Below are 23,250 nucleotides of genomic sequence, written 5' to 3'. Positions count from 1 at the left end.
TATTTGAATTGATTGCTTTTTCATTGGAATTTATTTGAATACACACAAGGTGTATAAAGTAATGTCAATATTTGTTGAATAATTGTTTAAACCACAGTAAAAATCTGTTACAGTGGTATCAAGCTTCACAAACTTTCATTTCTTTCCTATACCAGTGCCTTATTTGGAGGAGAATCTCTCTTCTTTTTTCCTTTTGTCTGTATGTCCATTTCCTTCCTTCACAGGAGTTTAAGGGTTCTCTGTTCTTTGAATTAGAATGAACAGAGGTTAGAGATGTGAAATTTTCGATATTATTTAAAATGTTATAGAATTTATCAAGATAACTAGTTTTTGTATCCTAGAAAATTCCATAAAAATGAAGAATATAATTATGATTCTACATTTGACTTTAAATTTTAATCAAAAATTGCACTTTTTTTATTGCACATTTTTTATTGCCCATTTGTATTTACATTTATTAGGGCCCCGCCGAATGGCGGCCGCCCTATAGTGATCAGTCTGTCCGTCCGTCCGTCCGTAACAAATTGTGTCCGCTCTATATCTAGAGAACCTTTATTATTTCAAAGTTTATACTTGACATGTATATTAACCAACACCAGAGGGTGTGTCATAATGTATGTTCAACTTCCTAGGTCAAAGGTCAAGGTAAAAAACTTTGGTTTTAGTTGACAACCCCATGTCCTATGGTAAAGATCGTGTCCGCTCTATATCTTGAGAATTATGATTTCAAAGTTTATACTTGATATGTATATTAACCAACACCAGAGGGTGTGTCATAATGTATGTACAACTTCCTAGGTCAAAAACTTTGGTTTTAGTTGACAACCCCATGTCCTATGGTAAAGATTGTGTTCGCTCTATATCTTGAGAACCGTTATGATTTCAAAGTTTATACTTGATATGTATATAAACCAACACCAGAGGGTGTGTCATAATTTATGTACAACTTCCTAGGTCAAAGGTCAAGGTCAAAAACTTTGGTTTCATTTGACAACCCCATGTCCAATGATAAAGATACAAATTTACAAATTTTTTACCACACATTATTCACAGCGGGGCCCACAGAGATGGCTCCCATCTCAATGATATCTAGTTTCACATATTTTCATGGTTATTGGCTGAAGTTACATGTGTATTTTTTAAATATTCTGAAATGCAAGTTATAGGCCTAGATTTTCATTTTCATTTTTTGTTCTTCTATATTCATCTCCTTCCATCATAAACAGATAATAACGTTACGTCATTGTCCTGAAATTCATGACTATCAGACTTTCGTCATTTTCTTTCTTTTTTAATTCTTTTTTCATTTGGATTTGTTTATGGCTTGCTCTAAACATATCCGCCTAAAAAAAGGCTAAATTACAAGACAACATTTAATAAATCACATAGAGAAGAGAAGATGTTTGGTCATTTATTGCTAATTTCATAAATAACCTTAGATAGATGTCATAATTTGTATAAAGTACACAAAAGAAAAGCTTGTGATGTTTCCTTAATTTGTTGATGTAAATGAGAATTAGGTAGGATTTGGCTGTAGTTTGAAAGAAATAATGAACTGAATCTTTTAATTGTTTGAGGCAGATATTTTCCTCTGATTATTCAACATAAAACTGATTTTTCTCTCTCACTCGTATGCATGTATGGAAATTTATCAAAAAACCTGACAAATTGTCAAAAAAAGAGGAGTAGTCATCTTTTTATGTCAGAATTAAGTTGGTCATTTTCCAAACTTTTGTTAACCAGTGTTTACATTTTTGGCATTGTGTTATAAAAAAAGAGATAAAATTTGTTGTCTGGTGAAAAATTATGTATTTTTATTTGTAATTACAAGTAAGAATGCATGTCTGCATTGTTATATTTCCAACAAAAAAAAAGAATAGACATTTAAGTTGCTCTTTGACCTGGAATATATTTTGGTTAAATATGTAGACTTGATTGTTTCCCCAAGGAATGTATATAAAGAATGTTTATATTTAGTCCTTAATGTATATACCAATATAAATTCAACCTATGCATGCCAATAATTCTTCCAATATAATTTTTTTGAAATTTAGTTTTTGTTAATTTATGAAAAAAGGAACTATCCAGGTTTTGGTTGGGCTGTTTGGTAATTAATTTTTGGCATGTTTAATTTGGACAAAACAGCATCAAGATTAAAGTAATAAGTAACATGTAGATAAAATATAAATGGTAAATATATGAATAAACAGATTGATAAATAAACAAAAAGTTAGATAAAAGAATTTTTGAAATTGATTAACTTGTCTCATTTATGTCTAGTGCAAGAAAGAGTTCAATTTATACACCTGTTTAAAATGTTAAACTCATAAATGTGGTATTGTCTATCCTTTTGATGTTTATATGTGACATTAATATGTGCTTTAATTAGCAAACTGGATTAAAAGTGATCAAATCATTTGTTAATTAGTTTGAGTTGTTCAATTAAATATATGCTTAATTAAGTAAGATTTGATTTCCTTTTTACAGCTTCACGTATATAACTATCAGCTGATAAACAAGAAATCTTTGTCATAGCACTGGAGATTACATTTATCATGGATAATATTACTGGAAGTATTCAATGGATGTAAAATTAATAATATATTCATAACAGATTATGTGTGTGGAGTTTATAATATTATAGTTTTAACAAGGATCATTGCATTCAAAAGTGACAACTTCAGTTTGAAAATAAAGGTATGTTCAGTTTAATATATATTTATATGTGTAATTCTTAAATGTATATGAAAAAAACCAAAGAAGACATACCTTTTGTAAAAATAGATTAATTCTGCAAATCTTTGATACATTATTTCCTGTGACAAGGATATAATACATCATAATTTATATGATTACTAATTATTTTGATAAATATATTAATATTAATATATGTATTACATGAGTTGATTTTCCACCACAAAAGCAGGATATCAATGACACGAAAAATGGAATCTCAGTAAAGAGGTTATATTACAAGAATGGACAAGGGGTTATTCACAAATTAAGTAACTTAAGTTATCATGGTTATATATGGTAAGTAACTTTTTTGGAAAATATTTTTAATGTGATGGCTGAGACTACTATAACACAGAGATTGGTCACTATAGATTTATCGGATTATCTGAGTCTCCGGTAGTTAGCTACGTTATTTTAACGTAGTTTCGTATTCGACCGTAGCAGACGACATTTATCACCTATCACTGAGAATACTATAACAGTATCGGATATTATTATTATTCTTTTAAAAATAATTTAAAAACAAAATTGAATTAATAAAAAAAAAAGAATATAGTTTTTATCTTTCAAATGCAGTTATCTCTATTCATATTTAAATTTTTGTTTTTAATCATTAATAATTTGTTAATAGTTTGTTATTATGCGGCCACTCTTGAAAATGTGAATGTGATTAATCTTATCAATCTAACAGTTACATTGTTTTGCTACACGTCCGTTAATTGTATCTAATATACAAATATTTTACCTGTAAAGACAGGTAGTCTCAAAAGCATGGGAGATGAATTTTGTTTCACAGCTGGGTGCCCAAGGTACACGAGGCTCCGTTTATTGCAGTAAACTTTTATTCTATACTTGTAAGGTATTTCACTGCTGAGTGCCCAATATACATGTTTATTGTAGTAAACCTTGTCAAATATCGTCGGTGCACTTGTGGTAGGATTCAGGAGGGTGTGGATGGGGTTTTATAGAATGGAGAAATAGGGGCAAAAAAGGTATAGAATGGAGAAAAATGGACCGACAAATAAAGAATAGAGAAGAGAAAATAATAAGTTATTAAGATTTAAAGAATAGAGAAAAATGGCATAGAAATTATAGGAAATAAAGAACCCCCATCCAGACCCTCATTCAGATTATCCAACGTAAATGTGGCTGAATAATCAAATTATCTCTATGTTAACATAAATAGAACCACATTAGGGTAATTTACGATGACATTTTTTCAACACCAGAAATATGTGCCCTCTTTCAAAATCCCAGACAAGAAATTTTGTGCTTCAATACAGAGCCGTAAAGTTTTTGAAAATTTGAATATTGTCTATTGTTAAAGTGTCGTATGTTTTAGTTATATCGCTATGCTTTTTGTAACCCTAATAATTGAGCAACTCAGATGAAAAGAGTTATTTGCTTTAGTTTTTTTAGCCACAGCAAATATAAATGTGCTTGTTCAATGTTTGGTGACATACCATGTTAATTGTTGTCGGCATGATGCTTTGTAAAAAGGTTTCCTATAACATTTTTTTGTTGGGTAACTGCTGAGTTTACCATGTGAAAATTCTGAGAAGCCAAAAATAATGCGGAATGTATAAATACGTAGCAATGTCAGATCTAAACAAGAATGTTAAATATGATAGCATATATTGATATAACCTTTCTGTAAATTCAACTTCGATTCACAACTGCTTGTCAATGGCAAATATTTCATGTACAGTCAGCCTGATTAAACCGAAATGAACTATTTTCAAATTATGTTTAAAGTTTGTTTTTATGTTATGTCGTTACACCAATGTCCCATGCTAGTGGTGGTGATGAGCGCCTAAAAATATTTAACATTGTCATTCTTTATGTGCCCGTCTCAAGTCAGGAGCCTGTAATTCAGTGGTTGCTGTTGGTTCATGTCCGTCATATTTGAATTTTCGTAAATTGCTTCGTTATTGTAGACACTTCGTTTTCTCTAGTGAATTGTTATATATTTTCCATGTCGGGGACTTTTGAAGCTGACTGCACGGTATAGGTTTTCTCATTGTTGAAGGTAATTACGGTGCATTCCAATAACTTACATCCACTTCATTGAACTTCATTTGGACTAAAGGAGTTGTCTGATGATCATTAGCAAAAATATATAAAAATCTCCTTAAAGTTTGCTTCAAGTGGCTATTCCTTTAATATATAAAGATGTGTGGTTACTTGTTTTTTTTCTTTCATTGAACTGTTATCCAAACTGAGCGTGTTACACAATGTAGTGAATTTCTGCATTCCTGTCTTAGTTTTAATGTATATAATAATAAAAATGTATATTCAAAGACTTAAATATTTATTTCTCCATGTAAGACAAGCATGACAAATTCAATGAAATTAAAAAAAATACTAAAAAAAGTCATTTTCTCCTGTAGTACTTCTCCCTTCTTCTAATGCGTGATTTCTTTCTGGGGGTATTCCTACAATAAAGAATATATTATAAATAAAAAGAAATAATCTTTGTCAAGTTTATAGCATAGGCAATTCATTAATTTTTAAGACAGTAATCTGAGACTTGAGACTCAGCAGTAATTGACCAATCATGTCAATATGGATCAAAATAGTTAAACTGATAAAGGATGCAGACCAAAGGTGCATGTACTTTTTACATCATGTTTGGGTCAATTATTTAAAAAAAATACGTCTATTTAGGAACTCATGATGTACTGGTATTTCACATGGTGACACATTTTCGTTGCATAATATTATTATACTAGCATGTATAGACTGCATATATATTATCAAGGGAACCAAATATAAATCTAAATTTCTTTCACTAACAATACAAATTCACCTATCAGACCTCATGTTGTGTGTGTGCAACTTGTCTCGTGTGTTTCTCAGTTCTGCAGCGGGAACTTACTGATACAGAAAAATTGGAATTTCATATAATTACAAATTTTACATCATTACATTGGTTAATTACTAAGGCTTGCACATACATTATCCGGAAAACAGATTGTTCATCTGAATGTAAGTTATGGGTGAGTTGCTCATTGACCCTGTCCCACGGACTGGTAATAACTCGAGGTTACTTTCCGGTTTGGTCGGTAAATTCAAGTCTATAACTGCACTTATTTTATTTAAAGTGCTTATAAATCAACATTTATGAACATGTCAAATCTTATATTCACACTTACCGGAACATAACACTCTTTATAAATCCACATTTGTTAATTATTATTTTCTCTTTCGCTGTCAAAAATGGCGGTCGAATCCTTCTTGTCAATCATTGCGAGTCACGTGCCGAGTCACGTGATCGAAGACTTACAATTAATTACTATTTGACTGGTCAGTACGGGAAGTGACCAATCTCTGTGTTATAGTAGTCTCAGGTGATGGGGAGTAATATTTGCTAAATATTTCTCTAAAATTGAATCTTTTGGTATGTTTTTGAATATTTTTGCTGGTGTATAAATTGCCAATGGTGGATATAGTTTTGCAATATTTGAGAAGATAGAATATCTATAACATTACAGATGTCTGAACATGAAATTAGATGGTATGGTTTATACTTAACAACAGTTACTATCATGACTGTTCTATGTAACTGAATACTGAAATATGTAATAAGTCTTTCTTTAGTTGGATTGCTAAACCTTAGTGGTACATTTCATTATAATGTTGTAAAAGATATATTATAATATACTATTTTATTGCTATAGTGACAATTTTCTTGAATTTCATGGCTAGATTAAACAAAACATGAATGTTACTACCCACCATAACTATGCATTGGGTTGATGGCTTTCAACCTACTGGTAGCACTCATATAATTCTTATTTCTGTCAACAAATCAAGAACATACTCTATCAAAAACTTTTCAATCTGAGTTTTCTTAAAGTTATTACATCTATCATAATGTTAAAGATTATTCATGAAACAGAAACAAGATCATATGATATATTTTCATTGATTTCATTCAAGTCTAAATCCAGGAATTCAAAAGCAATGAACCAAAAATATTTCCTCAAACTACAAAGTGCACACATATACTGATAAGACTTCCTTTTGATCCCCCTTTATGTATATCTATGCTGATTCTGTCAACAGAGGGGGACTTCAAAAGAAAATATTTCCGAAGTACATAAATAGCAATAACAAGAAAGGATGATGAGCATGGCAGATTAGAACTTCATCTCAGGTTTTAGATGTGGAGATAAACAGAAAACTCACTGTGCTTACTGTCTTTCCATGTAGTTATTTTTGTGTAAAATATATTCTGTCATTTGAGAGTATATGACCCTCTGAAATCCTTCCTTAATCTATAACTTGAAAGATTTAGGGATCTGGGACAGAAATTTTAGGTCTGTCAGATATGGAAACATTATTGTAGTAAGTATTAGATACGCCTATGAGGGCATTAGCTTGATATGGTGTATCTAATTTACCCCATGATATGGGGCCTTTCAGCTATGTGACCATATGTTATTGAAAAGCATGATCAATGCAGGGCATCCAATTTCATTTAACGACATCTTTGTAAGCTTGAGATATAAGAATGGAAAAAACTCTTAACTGATATTAAAACAGAGCATTGAAGGTTAATTTAGATAGACTGAATCAAATGACATTTAAGGATTATCCAAAATAGGATTATCAGAAGATGAAGCAAGTAATCTTTATCTTGGTTATCCCTCTGTCAACAGTCTAAAATTACAGCTTTGTGGCAAAATATGAAACACTTAAAAGTCCAGGTATTAAAACATGGGACACATCAAAGTTAGTAAGGTGAAATCTTTACGTCTACAAAGTTGTTATGTTTTGGTGGCAAAATTTGAAATTGTTTCTTTTATTTGGAAATGATTCCATAGTAAAAAGTTGTTTTATTTTAAATTACTAAATGTGAAATATGAGGAGTATCATGTCAATACTGGGAAACTACTTCTTGATTTTTTGTGAATTTAAAAAAAAAAAGCCAATTCAACATTTAACTTAATGTAAACAGGATGCCTATTTATTCGAGTGTGTAGAGATACATTAGTTGAGCTAAATAAGAAAACTGTTGGTTGGAAAAAAAGTTTGATAGCTTCACAATTTACAGTATCAGTTACATTAATTTTCTCCTTTCTGTTTTATTTCAATCAGTTATTTATTGTAAAACATTTAGAAATACTTGACATTTCATGTTATCATTGTTTGTCTATTGCACCTCATCAATATCAGTAAATAAAATAACAGTTTCTCTGATGATTTCAATCAGGAAAATAATTTTTATGTTGATAGCACTTGGTTTAGTTTTACCTTGGAACTAATCATTTGCATGTTGAAAAGTCATTTGTCTGTTCATAACAAGATTTGAGAGGTATCCAATTTCAACAATGCTACAGGTAAATATACATACATGTACATATCATTGGTTGACCTGAACAAAAGCTAGCTTGTCTGGAATATTTGAACAAGGGGGATAACTCTACTTATTTTCACTGAACTAGTACACAATTTTATTTAGGGGCCAGCTGAGGACCACCTCCAGGTGCGGGATTTTCTCGCTGCGTTGAAGACCCATTGGTGGCCTTCAGCTGTTGTCTGCTCTTTGGTCAGGTTGTTGTCTCTTTGACATATTCCCTATTTCCATTCTCAATTTTATTTTATAGTATCAGATATGTTGATGTTCAATGAGACGATGACATCAGTGAACTTTTACAGCTCCTTAAATGTATTCTGACCTTTTTAACATTTGAATGGGAAACTCTTTAAAGGAAAAGTCAGTCTCTGAAAACATATAAATTTTGTTTTTGAATGGTCAGATGAAGAAGAAGTTTTTGACAGTCACTTTAAACCGAGTGTGCAGAATAGAATATAATTTTTGAATTCTTGTCAGTTTAGTTGTAAGAAAATCTGATATCTTGTGATTAGTCTGTGGTATCCTCTATTGAAATGGACATACACGTGATTGATTTCTGTATCATGGTAAGCATTCTGAATTCTTATTACATTTTATTAAACATTTCTTTACAAATGATATATTCATTGACAGATAAGCTTAAAGTAAAGAATGAACCTAGCTTGCATCAGCAATTCTTTTTAAAGATGCATCTAATATTTCATTTTAATTGATATAACAAACATTTTTGCTAAAAATTGTTGGAAAATATTACTTTCAATAAGCCATGACATATCATGTTCAATATGTTATGATAAAGTTAAAAATGTCAGAGAGAAAAGTTTACTTTTGTTAATATCATTGACAGATAAGCTTAAAGTAAAGAATGAACCTAGCTTGCATCAGCAATTCTTTTTAAAGATGCATCTAATATTTCATTTTAATTGATATAACAAACATTTTTGCTAAAAATTGTTGGAAAATATTACTTTCAATAAGCCATGACATATCATGTTCAATATGTTATGATAAAGTTAAAAATGTCAGAGAGAAAAGTTTACTTTTGTTAATATAAGCTTTTTAGAGGTTATTACATAAATTGTTTATATAGATATATAGTTAAAGGTTATTATATTTTTATAAGACTGGTAGCCTAACCTTTGCTTTGCCATGATAGATTTCTCCACATCTTGTTGAAATTCTTGACTTAAAAATTCGAATTACAAATTGTACTAAAAATTAAAACCTGTCAAATATATATTCATCTATGTAATACTCAGACTGCTTTACTAAAATTTTGGATGCTAAATTTGTGTGAAATCTTCACCTATAATACTAAAAACAGATAATAACAAAACACATCATTTTCAGAAGGCAATTGATTGAATGCTGGCCAACTTTTATTTTGGGTGTAAACATTTTAAGTCTAATTTACAAATGATAGACAAATCTGTGTTCCTAATTAAAGATTTATTGTTAAAATTTGAGTCCTAAAAAAATCTTTTGTATGTATGTTTGACTAATTTTAAGAAATTTAATGAATCAATATCTTAAATGTTAAATTACCCTTTAACGAACGTTCAAGTGTTGAAATTAACTTGTCTTCGGTTTTTGAATACTTTGACAGTGAGATCATAATTGTCTGAACTGCATGTAGCTTGAAATGTTTCACAAAATGAAATTTATACTCTTCATGTGCTTCACTAGGCTGTTAAAGAGAGGAGAAACAAGTCTTATATAAATTAGTCTGAACTTTGGGATCAACTTTTAAAACAAAGCCTTAATCTTGTTGACTTGATAAATTACAATTAATAATGTAAGTGAGAATGCATAAAGTATGAAACATCAGTTTTTTGGACCATTTGTTTTTAAATTTCAATAGCTTTAAGGTAAAGGGTGCAGCTGCAGAATTCAAAGTCCTCTTTATTTAAGCCTAAGTTTAGAGCATGATATTTATTTTCAGCTAACAATTTTAAGTAAGACATGCTTATTACTGGAAATTTAGCAACTTATAATCAGTTTGTCTTGAAACAAGAAAGGTCTATGAGAAAGTGCTTTATTCAGGGTATTGTTCAAGACCTGCATGACTATAGATGATGCTGTTATTTAGATATATGGTCAGTAAGGTCAAACTCAATGAGAAGGGAACCCAACAACATTATAAAACCAGATGTTTTGATCATGATTACAAGTGTGAATGTTGAGTTCTCAAATACTTGTTTTACCTGTCACAAGCTATTATAAGGTGTCTGTCTCAGGAACTTTGTCTCTGTCTTTTATCTCTTATTATGTTTTTTTGTCCATTAAAGAATTCTGGTATTGATGGAAGAAGTTCTGAATCAGTAGTCTCATTTAAATTTATTCACAACTAAGGATGATTTAGAGATTGACCATTGGTTGACCTCTAGATTTCTTAATGTAGGGTTGCTGTCTCATTGGTCTATGTCCTATATCTCTTGTTAATCATGTTTAAAGGTCAAAATATAGCATTTAATGATAAACAAGTGGTCATACCATATGTCAAGGCTTAATTACATAAAGTCTACAATGGTGTTAATGAAATCAACAGAGTCCACCAAATTTAATCTATCAGCCAAGATTAAAAAAAAAAGGGGGGGGGGGCTCAGTAAACTGGGAGAGAAAATGGACTACAAATCTAATTTTTGACCAAATTGGACCTTCTGAGCCCCTAGATCAATTAACACCAATTAATACAAAAAGAAAATTATACATGATCGAGCATACTCCTCAAGAATTGAGAGGCATTTTACTGTATCCACTCAGCACTAGATAATAAATTAACTTCAATGAATGTACAACAAATGATTAGTAAGTGGTAACATCACATGTCTTATCTTGATTGTAATGATTGAAGATAATGTCTATCCTAAGGTTGTATTTAATCAAGGTAGATTCTTTGATAAATATATTTTTATTTAAAAATGTTCAAGCTTCAAAAAGGTTTATATATTGATCTAATAAGATAATCTGATATGCCTGTATACAGTTGTGTTTGCTTGATATATATTCTGTTTTTGAACTTAAATGAAAGTTTTTTATTTTACCACAACTTATAAGATCTCTCACAAATCCACCCTACTTAAAATATAAAACGAATAAAAAAATGATGCTAACATTTCGTATAAAATTTGAGATGGAAAATGAACCATGCACCCCTCATTAAACATTGTCATTACAGAGACATCACACCCAATCCCCATTGAAACTGACAAAAGAGTGACTCTTCCAATAATATAAATACATAGGGTACAGCATAATCAGGCTATCAATACTTTTCATTATTTGCAGATTTTGGGATTTGTGTCAAAAATCTTAGATTGATTCTGTTAAATTCATTACACTTTTCATGGACTTGAGAATTTAGAGCTTGCCATAATGTATAAACACCTGTCTATTGTTTAGACTGTATGTTGCCCTCTACATGTCTTGTGATTATTTTTGCCTTTGGGTTAATGTCTCATTGATGTATACACCCTATTTTCACTTCAAGCTTTTAACAAATTATGATGAGGAGATGAGCTCCATAAAAGAGTTTTACATGTATTTGAAGATAATAGTAACCACACTTGTTGAGTTTTACCACTGTGATTACAGTAATAAATCTAATGTTTTACATAACATTTAAACTTTAACCAGACAGATTATGTTTGAATTAAAATAGTATATTATGGAGAAAGTGATACTTAATTTTTTTATGTGTAAATCTGGAGCCATGTCTAAAATGATTGGGGTATTACCATGATTACCTTGACCCACAGAAAAGTTACATTGACATGGAAATTGAATGAACTGTGTACTTCATTGATTTGACCTTTAATTTAAAGTCAAATCAATTGATCTTTTTACAGATTCAATGGACACAATATCTATTTAAACTTTTTTCTCCTGTGGTGAAAATATTCAGCTTTAAAAATGTTCTGAAATACAACTGTCCATTTTCAGATGTTACAAGTTCAGTTTGCAATTTAGTTGGGAATTATCGTTTTGTAAGGGAAACAAGGACTTAGCACTCTTTTCCAGATGGTAAAGTGTTTTTGGTTTTTATAGTTTTTAGATAAAGCCATATTAAATACCTTATTAAATATCTATTTTGTTTACAGAAACTAACTGTACCATCTGCCCAGTTTAACCAGTTTTTTTTAACTGGCATGATTTAAATAATACATGCATAATTTAAATTGAAAATGTTCAGTTTATGAATTATGCAATTTTACTACAATGAAGGATTTGACAATGAAGGATTCAAATCCTTCAAGCTCAGATGACTTATGAAAGATTTGGCTTTACTGTTCAGGCCTTTATGGGTTTGAAGCTTCTGAAAATGGTAAATATTTGGTGTCAAACACACCTACTGGTAATGAATATTATTCCAGGAATGTGCTGTGCATTATGCTTAGATAATAAGAACTTTTTTGGATGTTCACCTAAGGAAAAATTAAACCCCTGACGAAAGAAGTACCTGCACTGAGGATGGATTAAGGAATCTACATCCACATTAAGGTGAAGAAAATATACTGAAATTTAGACCTTCCAAAATATCCTTTTGATTGATAAACTCTTACATATAAATTATATCATTGGACAGTCTAAATTTCCTTATGATAGCTATAAACATAACAAAAAGGTATCTGTTAGCAAAAATTGAAATTAAGTGGGAGAGTTACAAGCAAGGATGGTTTGTTTCAAAGTATTTAATAACACATTTGAATAAATTAGTGCAAGATTAATGTCTATGTTTTTACATATAAAAAACCATTTGATAGGTAAATAAGTATGTAAAGGTAAAAAGTAAAGGCTAGGTTTGACCTAATTATGATTGCAAGATAAAAGGATTACCTTTAGGGTAGTTTCATTATCTTGTAAAGAAACAGGACGAGACATAGTAGATCACAATCTAAACAAATTACAGGAAATATACTTTTATGGTAATGATACCCCTCAGTCATGTCAGTTAGAGTTAAATTTATTTTAATTTTTTGGGGAAAAAGTCTTGTGTAGGTTAATTATATCAGTCTTAGATCTGGAAGTTAAGCAGGAAATAGTAAGTGACAAGAAAAAGGTATTTATTATCAGTAATTTCTTCATGAAAATAATCAACTATCTAATGATAAAAGAAATGCATAAATTAGAGCATGAAATTTAAATAGAGTTTTAGTGAAACTGACCAGAAGTGTCAAGTGAGCTATTTATACCATTTGGCGGTCGTTATCTGTTAACTTTTACAAAAATCTTCTCCTCTAAAACTACAGGGCCAATTGAAACCAAAGTTGGCCACAATCATCATTGAGTTATCTAGTTTTAAAATGAGTTCGATGATCTTTTCTGCCAACCAACATAGCTGACTGGCTTAAATTAGAACATAGGGGTAAAATGCAAGTTTTGTCTATTCTCTTGAAATACAGTGATCTTCTCCACATTGTTGGAGAGTGGTCATTGTTGGAGATGCAGATAGATCCAAGTGAGTGACATAGGCTCCTGACTTTAGTGCCTCTAGTTTTAATATTTGATAGAAATTTAGCGTTTACATTTTGGTAACAATAAATTAGAAGATGCTCTTAAAAATGAAATTTAAGAAATAGATTATGTACCAGTAAATCTTAAATGTTACCCCTCGAAATAAATGATGTCCAGTTAATGTTGGGATTACAAATAAATTGCATTACAATTTTATATGTAGTGTGGATAATTGAGTATATTCATTTATTGAAGATCACTGCTGTTTTTTATTCTTATGTGCTGTTTTGATCGATATTTACTCATATTTTAATTTGGAAAAAATGTTGATCAAGCTAATACATGTAGACTAATCAGTATACAAAATAAGCATTCTCACACTGGGTATCGTGATACAATATCCGCAGAGGGATCCCAATCCGGAGGAGCAATTACAAGAAAAATAGAAACAGTAGGCATATAAAATCTGGAACCAATTCCCACAGAAGATTATGAGTAAAAATTTCTAAGGCATATAACTTTTTGTCCCCCTTGTGACACGTTGTTGGGGACATAGAAATATCAGGTGTCTGTCTGTCCTATCTTCTCAGCGCTCTCACATGTTCAATTCTTGCCAGATTTTTATAAAACTTATATCATAGGTTTATATCAGCATTGTCTCAGACAACTTTGAAAATTAGTGCCGATTAACAATTTTTAAAAGAGTTATGTTCTTGGAGATATTAATTATATGGAATATTGCATTATTAGGGCTCTCATATGTACAATTCCTGCCAGATTTTTATGAAACTTATATCATAGGTTTATATCAGAAATGTTTTGGACCATTTCAAAATCAGTGCTGATCAAATATTTTTGAGAGATTTATGCCTCTTGAAAATATTACTTATATCGGAAATTTCATTTCATTTGCTTTCAAGCCTTCATTTCTCTAAGATATTTATGAAAATTTTAAAGAACAAAAAAAATTATTTTTTAAGTTGTGGCCTTTGGACAGATAAAATATGTGCAACACAGGGAACATTGGAACTCTGTTCTTTTATAAAGATGTGATTAAAATGAGTCAAAATTTTGAAACAATATTTCTGGATTTGTAAGCATGAAATTCTTCCTAAATTTTCATTTTTGACTTCTCCAAACACCATGTTTTCAACCCCAAAATGAAAAATTTGGCCAAATTTGTGAAAACTGAAGATACATGTATCTTTTCACTGAAAACAATGAAAATGACTGATGTTCGGTTTCGTAATTTTGATTTTTTTTTTCTAATGACCAATTTGAAATTGACTATAATCTCAGACTTGTAAATTTTGACTTTTATAGTTGAAATCCCAATTGTCGCCACTAAAATGAAATTTTCTTGTCTTTCAAACCATGGATTACTTTCAAGATTAGACTTAATATCCTCTAGTGTTACGTAAATTTTCGCAAAAAACAAGAGATTTTGATATGACCAGTCGTAGTTATTAGGTAACAACATTAAGTATTGTTGATTTAAGTAGTCTCTACTAGAAAGTTGACTTTTCCATTCCGGAATATTATACCACCATTCTTGAGTGCGTCAATGTCATAACATGTGGAAGTATACTTGTATACAGGACATTGCATGCAATTACTTCTTGTTAACTTATTTAGTGAATGTGATGATCTTTTAAAATCCAAATAAATACTTACGTTAGTCCTGTAAAAAAAATAAGAAGATGAAATTAGTCTAAACAAATGATGCTGACTTTAATATTCTCAATTTTTACTATAGAAGAAATAAAAAAGTATTTCTTTTAGTCATTGGTTTTTCCATGAATTTTGTGCTTATCCCTATAAGAAGTTGAAAGTATTCAAGTTCCTATCCCTTCACCTAACTACTTGTGTAAGCGTGCACTACTTTAAAAGTATACGGAAACCATCAAGTGTTTCCTATCCCCTCAAAGGTAGTATTTATAAACAAAAATTAATTTTATTTTCATTCATACATGATTTTTAAGGTATGTGTATATCAGTATACTTCTACAAAGAAATATTTAGGACTGATTTAATATTGGATGTTGTATGTGCTGTCTCCTTTTTGAAGATATTTTTACATTAATTTGTAGTGCTTGTAATTTTTTTTTTATTTCACCAAAATTAAAAGAAAAACCTGTTTATATAACAAATAAGATGAAAGAAATTACGAAAATAAATAAGTTAAAAGACTTAAATTAAGATGTAATAAGTTGAATATCAATTCAGAATCAAGTTTTATATCATTATTCCAGCAGAGAAGCTTTCAATATCATTGAATTACTGAACTCTTTTAAATGGCTATTATTTTCAGAAAAATAGAAATCTTATTTCTATTTCAATATCAATTTAACAAGTGATTTAATTTAATATGATATTTAATAATTTTTGAAATAGATATTTGCTATGCCATTCAAATTATTGAACTCACAAAGTGCTAAATATAAGCCAATATGTGGCTTGCAGATTGCTCAGCTCTACATGTATCCTCATCAACTAACGCCCTTTTCAGGAAGTCCTTTCTGAAAGCCTGTGTTTGGTGTAAATTATATTTTGATGAGAGTTACTTGGCTTGGCTTGTTTGCTGCTAAAATGAAGATTATATGGTAAAAGATATAAGGCCTAAAATTGTTTATATCCTGAACTTACAATCAAGTTTTGTTTGAAGTTAATTTAAGAGACCTTCTGAAGTTGTTAAGAAATCTTATAAAAATCAAACATTACTTGGAAATTGTTATAATATCAGAAAATAAATGCTTCTGGCTATATTGCCCTTCTTTGCAAAAAAACAGTATTACCACCCAGGAAAGGAAAAATGATATCAATCAGGGATTTCAAGGTCAAATTCAGACTTTCACAAACTACTTTCTGGAAAGGGCTACACTACAAGTACACTAAATGTTTTTATATTCATTTTCATTTCATATATTGCTTGATCAATATAAAGCTATTTTGGACTTTAATGCCAATTGAGAAAAAGTACAACATATGAGGCACATGTTAAAATTCTTCAAAATTAGGAAATTACAAGACATTAAACATTGGCTCAAAATTGCCATATAGAAAAATAATATGTACAATTCAGAATATGAAGTTAAACTTTCCAAAAGCTGTGAAAATTGAAAAATTTGGTTGATTTTATAGGGGTTTTGAATTGGTCTGACACTAAAATACAATCTAAAGGATGCACTTTGATTCACAAACGATGCCTCTTTTCGGGAGATAGTTAATATTCATAGATATTTTGTTTTGTTTGCCTACTGGTTACCAGATATAATCTCCATGTTTCATCTCATAGTGATACAACATGGGAATTTTACCAGTATAAATACAGTTGGGTTATATCAGCAGTTAAAATTGAATTCTCAGGAAGACTCAAAGTAAAGGGAGGGGAAGTACAGAATTTTAGTATAACTTTAAACTCTTAGAAGTTTGTGGCATATAAAAGTTGAAAATATGCCGCATAGCCCTATGTTTTGACCTTTGCAAAAAATTGTAGTGCATGTGAACTTTCCGGACATAATGGGATATGCATAGTAAATGTGACACAGTTTTAGCTGTAAATATTCTATTTCATTAACTTATAGTTTCAACTAATTGAATATTTTATTGCACTTACTCAGCTTTTAGTGAAACCGTTACATAAAGTTACATTCTGTGAGGGAAAATTATTACAAACCTTTGTTGATTGCTATTATTGGATGGCACCTTTTTGAAGTGATATTATTGCAAATCATTTAATACGAGGAATTATTGCACACTGTCTTGTTGTTAAGATCTTCAAAAAATATTATGTATTTAAACAAATAGATATTATTAGTTCAGTATCTATGACAAACGAGACGATTTTAATTTTGAAATGATAAATTTCCCCAACCTTAGTAGCAATAAACCAACTTCACCTGCATATGGGATATATATTTACGAACTCATTCAGTATTCAAGAGCTTGCAGCTGCTACTCAGACTTTGTAATACGTCACCAGTGTCTGAGTAGAAAGGTAATGAACCAGGGTTATGTCAAAGAACGTCTTGTCCTTTTCCTAAAAAAGTTCATCAGAAGATACCAAGATCTTGTTGATAAATATTCCGTATCAACTTCACAAATAATACACTATGGTCTTGAAGTATAGATTCTAGGTACTGACGTTGTTTATCATCTTACTTATGTGTTGTAGTGTTCTTTTTATTTGTCTTTGTATATTTTTTAACCTTTACTGTTTAGTCCATTTTTGGTAATATCCTTTTGGCGTGGCTTGGTATTTATACATCCCTCCATTGTGTTATTGTACTATGGTCATTTTTTTAATTCTTGTCTTTCATTTTTGCATATGTGTTTTGTCTATAGAGTGTCTATATGCCATTTTGTTTTAATTTATTGACATAGTTGTTTGTTTTTATAGTAATTAAGATTATAACACAATGTTGACTGCTGTACGCCCAGTGAGAGGTTTAGCTAGCTAAAAAACCATTTGCTACATAACGAAATGCCTGTACCAAGTCAGGAATATGACAGTTGTTTTCCATTCGTTTGATGTGTTTGAGCTTTTGAATTTGCCATTTGTTAAGGGAATTTACTTTTTGAATTTTCCTTGGAGTTCAGTATTTTTGTAATTTTACTTTATTCAGTAAGAACAGACTCTCAGTGTTATAGTTAGTAACATACAAATGTACTCTGTGACCATGCATCAGTAAAGTCTAGACTTAAAACCTTTACACCATGTAATGATTCAAATAGTGGTTGTCATGCAGCTGAAATTTCGATATTGAAACCCTTGACAAATGCATTTTTGTTTTGATAATTAAAAGCTTAATTTTGGACAAATTCTTTGACCAAATAGTTGTGAATTCTTGATTGTTCCTAACACTGAAACTTGATTCCTTGAAAGCAAAGAATATAAAAGCCTTACACATATGGTATGCTTGAAAATAGTATAATGCTATTAAATATTTATTCAATAATTCTATTGGCTTTTCCCCTGAAAATTATAACATTCGGAAGATTATAAATTGATTTTGGTCCTTAAATAACAAATAATAGTTGGCATTAATATACATAGAAACATTTGCCGTATTTACCTTTTTGCTTGAATTATTAATAGGCATTATAATACTGTCCGGTGATGCGCAATATTCATAGTACTACGCTTTATTGTATGAAATAGACACATAGTAATTAAATTCATCTTCTCACTGCTTGATGTGTTTTGCATCTCTCCAAATAAGAACTGGAGATACTTTTAATCTTGATATATAAATGTGTAGCTGGAATGTACTTTTTTACCTAAGGTAGGTATGCTTTCAACATTTTCCAAATGAGATTAGTTTAAAATATCCTTGCTTTTGGAAATTGGTCGGCCTAATATTGCAAGGACTTTACAATTGTTTTTTTGACCGTAGTACACAATATTGTAACATTAATCGAAGATAGTTGTTTTTGTGTGAAATATGATGTCCGCTAATCTGATGGAGCATATATACTGTAGCTTTTCTATGAGTGGAAATTTATTTTAAGATTGAATGCTTCTTTTTGTAATTTTATTGGGGTTTAAAAGTGTTAACCAATGCACATTTTGTATGATAAGCACAGAAGCACTGCGCTTCATACTAAAAATATGTGCACGTCCAATACTTTTACAACCCTATAAAATAACAAAAAAGCATGCAATTCATATAGATATAGTTTTTGTTTTTCTACAACTATGAAATAACCAGTTAAATCAAGCCTTTTGTTTGTTTTTTTCTATGCATTGTTTTAAAGTTGTCATGGATAGCACGTTCAGTAATAGATATTGTATTTCATATAGAAATCAAATTTAAAGGAGCATTAGCTACGAGATATAAAAAAATATTAAAATATGATTTTGTTTGTTCAATCATCATGATCATTAAAGTGAAATAGTGAAATAATAATTCGCTATTAGCAGTCAGTTTGGTTCAGTTTTATCAAAATAAGGTAAGAAACATCACTGATGAATTATTCACTTGCAAGTGAATAATTCGACCTTGTTGAATCCGTATTCATATGTGACCTTAAATTTAACCCCTTAGCTGGAGATGGATTATGCATGTATTCAGCTATTAAAAGGAAAAAAATGTCAACACAAGGATGAACCATTTGGTTGACTGATTCGATCCACAACATAAGTCATTCATTTACAGGTAAAAATGACCAAAACATAATTTTTAACCTACAATATGAAATCAAACAGACCTAGAAAAATCCAATTGCACGTGGTCACTATCTATTTATATTTATATTTATGTTTATGTTTATGTTGGGTTATATGACCATTGGCAGTCTTCGGAGGTCATATTAATGGTTAATTAGATGACGTCTAGACAAAAATACACACGAAATGCTGATACATATGATCAGTCCAGGTATTGTTAATTTGTTTATCTTAGACTTTTTGTAATTTAGATATACGTTTTAGTATGTTATAACTCAAATTTGAGAATTTTAGTCAAATCGGTGATCATGAATTTGATAGCTAATCAAAATTACTGAATTGTATGAAACTTCTATGTACTATAATTATTCTGCTATTTTATGGTGCGACCGAGTTTGCTGACTTACATGTTTCTGTTACTGTTATTCCTTTGCTGACACAATTAATTTTTTGTTGTAGTTTACAATTCCTTTTCAATAAATTAGGATGATACATAGAAGTTGTATCTGTAACATAATAATGGTAACTCTTCTTATAATAACCATAGATATAATAGGCTATTATATCTATGTAATAACAAACACTTATATGCAAGGAGAATTAACCGTCATTGTCCTAAATTGTCAATACTGTATTGCATTTCTTTTTTGTATGCTCATTCAATTATCTCCATGAAAAGCTTCATAAATGAGTTGTAAAGGAATGATAGAGAAATTTTCAAATTTTACTTGTAGCTGGTGACACCATTTTTTCTTTTTATTTTCTTAAAAGCATAATTTAAAACCTATCTACTGGTATTCATATCTAATTTCAAAAATTCTTTCTCATAGATTTTTATTCACAAATTTTTTTTTTTTCATGAACAATCTATGCAAATTTAGGCAAATTTGCATGACTTGTAGCTTGAAAAACAGCACGGTGACCCATACTTTTATTATATTTTTGAAAAAAGCATGGAAAAATCTACATTCTGGAAAAGTATAAGAAAATTCTATCTGAGGAAAAATATACCAATGATCCATCTTAAAGTTGTAGGATTGTGAAGTGTTCAAAACATTTTAACCTGGAAAATTGCAAAACAATTACTGATAATCACATGATTACACCAGAGACATATATTGTATTATATGTCTCTGATTACACTCACTTTGAAGTCTGAATATGCCTAAAAATCATCTTGACTTTAGGACGTTACCGGGATATATTTAACTTGGCAAGTCGACTTGTCCTGATAATAATCTCGGCAAGTCGACATAAGATGTGATTAAGTTGACTTAACGCCAACTGTAAGCCAACTTGTTGAGATAATTATCTCGGTAAGTCAACTTAATTATCTCGGCAACTCAGCTTCACAACGGCAGAAATAATCCTGCATACTTACTTAACATTATTTCTTTTAAGGGTTAAGTTGTTTCAATTATACAAAAAAGTATGTGTAAAATCATGGAAGTATTATATTGACTTTTTACTTCCATGATGTAGATTAAAGAGAACTTCTTTGTTTAGAATGGGAACCAGTCAGCTAGACATGGAACCTGTTGTATGATATCTGTTGTTGGTTCCACTAACTGTCGAAAGGGAATAAATTAAATCTTCTGCATTATCATATGTCCCTTGACAGAACAAGAAAATCTATATTTATTGGATATAACTACACTTCATTAACATCATACAAAATAATATTTCCTGCTTTTTCTCAATCTGGTTGAAATCTGCTGATTAAAAATTTTTTTTGCTTTGCCCTATATATTGCTTGGAGAAAAATCCTTAAATTGTCACATTTTCTACAATCCATATAATTTCTAACCTACTTCAACTTAAGAAAATGGAAAATGCCATATGGAAAGTATGCAGTATCTTCAGACTAACATCATATTCAATCCTTCAGATTCAAATGAAATATTTTAAAAATCATATGGGAACTGCAACCTTTTATTGAAGATAAAATACTATTGACAAAGACACAGTTTTCTTTAAAAATTGTATAATAACGATAATTGAAAAAAATGAATTTGTGTTAATTGGTTAAAATGAACACGAATCAAATCAGTCTTATGAATTTGACTCGGGGGATTCAGTGTAATTAGTTTCTGTAGGTATATACTAAAATAAAAAAAAAATCTGAATATTTTTTAAAGAACATACTTTTGGTTAGAAAATGCTCAATATTTTGAGTTTACCTGTGCCAAAGGTTGTATGCATTTTAAAAATTCTGTACACCCTGGGTGTAAATAGTTTAGCTGGGGTGGGTTGTTATTTACACCTGGGTAATTAACCAATCAGATTACAAGATTATTGAGGCATAAGAAATAAAAGAGCTTCTTCCTTGATGGATAGTTGTTTTCCAATATTTTGATTTAATTGTTGTCTCATGTTAATCCCCGTCTTGAATATGCATGAAATATTTGCTATTGGATGTTATGTAAAAACAATCTATTATCATGTATATCACCTTATGATATTTTTTCCTGTTATACCTGCATTCCTTATTTACTTGATCAAACAAATGTTGGGGTTTTAATTTTGTCTGTTTCTAGATAGATACTTAATCGTGAAATTTAAAACCTCAACAAAAATTAACCTTAAAAAAACATTGATTTCTCAAACTGAAACTACAAAAATTTATCCCCACAAAATCAATTTTACCACAAAACTTTCACTCCCACGAAAAATAAAGTTTAGACTTATTTAAATTTTTACGAAGATTTAGTTGGGTTTATTAATCCAATCTATTTAAGTTACACAATTTTAAGATGTTTAGAAACAGTTTGTTTCTTGTTTTTGTGGGAAATGAGAAATCAAAAATCTATGAGAGTATTTTGATCTAACTTAAATATGCAGAATATACATATCAACCAAATTAGATAGTTGAAGCTGTCTCTTTGAAAATCACATCATATTTGCATTAAGAGGAATAATTAATGGCAAACATTATTTGAGCTTGGATAAACAGACATTGACTTTTGTAAACTTATAATACAATTGACAAGACTGCATTTGGTGTAAAAATTAAGCTTTCAAACCAAAAATGTGTAAAGCTGCATGTATATAATGGGTTTCTTGCAGAAAGAACCAAAAATGATTTTTCTTTTATTTATTTAATTTATGCATGCTATTCATTTGCTTTTGTACATCATCATTTAATTTTAGCAGTGGTTGTGTGTTTTCTCAAGGTTTCTCTGGTTTTTTTTTTGCTTTTGGTTCTTGCTTAGTATCATTGTTCTAAACTGATATTGCAAAAAAAGACAGTGAGTTGTCTAGAATAACTGACATTTGCCACAAAGATATTGTAAAAGTAACTGAATATTTATAAATGAACTTTTCCTGTAATGTAATGGGAGATAACTCTAGTTGTCTGAGATTAGTTGTTGGTTTCTACTGACCAGCATTAAAGACATATTGAGGTGGAAAAGAGTTGTTAAGGTTTCTACTGCCACTTGAAAGGGAGGGCATTTTTAGTTGTTATTCTTTAACACGTATAGAGTTTGACAATATATTTTCACTGGACATCAGAGGTGGATTTAGAAGG

The 23,250-nt window shown here is 30.1% G+C and overlaps 1 protein-coding gene and 1 long non-coding RNA gene across 2 annotated transcripts in view; one reads left to right on the top strand and one right to left on the bottom strand.

The window, feature by feature from the left end:
• LOC127709733 (uncharacterized) overlaps positions 1-23,250 on the top strand; it is a 48,209-nt gene that overhangs the window by 5,452 nt on the left and 19,507 nt on the right. The window contains exon 2 of the mRNA XM_052215404.1: positions 2,488-2,697. The gene's annotated coding sequence lies outside the window, so the exon portion shown is untranslated. The remainder of the gene's footprint in view (positions 1-2,487; positions 2,698-23,250) is intronic.
• Positions 5,031-6,085, bottom strand: LOC127709747 (uncharacterized). The gene is made up of 2 exons (XR_007985723.1): positions 5,892-6,085; positions 5,031-5,171 (listed from the first exon to the last, which is right to left on the bottom strand). It is a non-coding gene; the product is annotated as an uncharacterized LOC127709747 (long non-coding RNA).

The sequence above is a fragment of the Mytilus californianus genome, unplaced genomic scaffold (assembly GCF_021869535.1).
Source record: "Mytilus californianus isolate M0D057914Y unplaced genomic scaffold, xbMytCali1.0.p SCAF_7, whole genome shotgun sequence".
Taxonomy (NCBI): Eukaryota; Metazoa; Mollusca; class Bivalvia; order Mytilida; family Mytilidae; genus Mytilus; species Mytilus californianus.
This window is presented reverse-complemented; position numbering and strand designations above follow the sequence as displayed.